General features: G+C 33.3%; 1 long non-coding RNA gene across 2 annotated transcripts; it reads left to right on the top strand.

Moving 5' to 3' along the window:
• Window positions 1–218: 218 nt before the first annotated feature.
• LOC141702158 (uncharacterized) lies at window positions 219–1428 on the top strand. 2 transcript variants are annotated; one of them, XR_012567038.1, is made up of 4 exons: window positions 219–565; window positions 668–712; window positions 793–889; window positions 1391–1428. It is a non-coding gene; the product is annotated as an uncharacterized LOC141702158 (long non-coding RNA). The 2 variants fall into 2 exon arrangements; XR_012567037.1 differs by lacking the exon at window positions 1391–1428 and having other exon boundaries at window positions 793–1018.
• The last annotated feature ends 69 nt before the right edge of the window (window positions 1429–1497 follow it).

Consider the following 1497-nt stretch of genomic DNA (forward strand, 5'->3'; position numbering starts at 1 on the left):
TTAAAAAATCAATGATATAAAAAATACCTTTTACATCGGTTATTTTAAACCGATGTTAAATATATGTTTTTACATCAGATATCTAAATAACCGTTGTCTCATAGTATTTTTTTTAAAAATTAAAAATATCATTCGCATCGGTTAATTCTAAATCAATGTTAAAAATATTATTTTATATCGATCGTTACATGACTGATTCCCCCTCTTTTGTACTTTGGAAAAATTTCAACCTACAAATATTCCCCCTTCTATTTTCCCCTCTTCTCTGGACCGAACCCAACACTTCCATCCCATACTCTCTCTCTCTATTTCTATCTCTCTCTCCCCGCTCTCTCTCCATCTCTCTTCTTTCATATGTATTCTATTATCTTTCTAAATTACACACACACTCCCGCTAAAAGTTGAATATAAGCTCTAGAAGCCCTAGTTCTAATGAATCGATATGTACTAGAGTATACATGAAGCCCTGATTTGAGCTCTAAAAGCTGTAATCGAATCCGTATGACAACAACCAGTTCTATACAAGTTGTAATCGAGTCATATAACGTGAATCGAGCCCTAATTTGTAAGTATATTTCACTTTTATTTTTCAATTTCAGTTTTGTAATATATTTCACTTTTTATTAATTCATGCATTTTTACAAGTTCTGTGGTGAATTTTTACAAGTTCTGTGGTGAATTTTATTCCTCGATCTTCCCCATCAATATTAAGGTAATATATGCTCATTTTCAAAAACCCCAATTAATTTTTTTCAGAAAGATTTGATTTTTAACATTTTTTGTGAATTTCAGGCCACTAGCTCAAATGGGTGCTCTTCAGTCTCTGTTGCCACTTCATTCAGCTGTTTCTTCTGCTCGATTGACCTCGTGTATTGGAATCTATTTGAAGGTATCAATATCGTTGTGTCAGGGTATGCTATACAATGCAAACCCCGGAGTTTGATATAATTTATTTATCTTCATGTAAGCACATTACTTTGTTTCAGTTTGTGTTATCTTGCGTGTTTAGTAATCTTAATTCTATGCTTTAAATTGCTAATTTTATCTTTTTTGTTTCGTTTGTGTTGTGCTTACATTTTGATTTACGGTTGCTTTCTGTTCTCTTTGCCCATGTTCTCTTGGATTTGTATCTGAATATATTTATTCAGAGTAGATAGTACATGTGGGTATGTGCTCTGCGGTCATGTTGGAATTTGAGTAAGCAGATAGTGTCCTATTTTAAAGCCTTTTTAGTTAATTGTTGGATTGGTGGTTAAGTCGTTTACATCGAACATCTCATTCCTTTTTAATTGATACCGGAACTGATGCTTAAAACTGGTTTTTGGTTTTTTTTCGCAAATTAATTTTTTTTTCCAATTGGATCATGATGGACATCCCCTTGCTATCACAGCTGATGCTATTGCAGCTAATGGAGTTTCTCCGTGGGACTGAGAGGAACTCCTGAAAATGGTCAGTTTTGATTTTATAAATATCGCAGCCTGTAAAGTTTAGTTGGCC

This window comes from Apium graveolens, unplaced genomic scaffold (assembly GCF_009905375.1).
Source record: "Apium graveolens cultivar Ventura unplaced genomic scaffold, ASM990537v1 ctg47, whole genome shotgun sequence".
Classification (NCBI taxonomy): Eukaryota; Viridiplantae; Streptophyta; class Magnoliopsida; order Apiales; family Apiaceae; genus Apium; species Apium graveolens.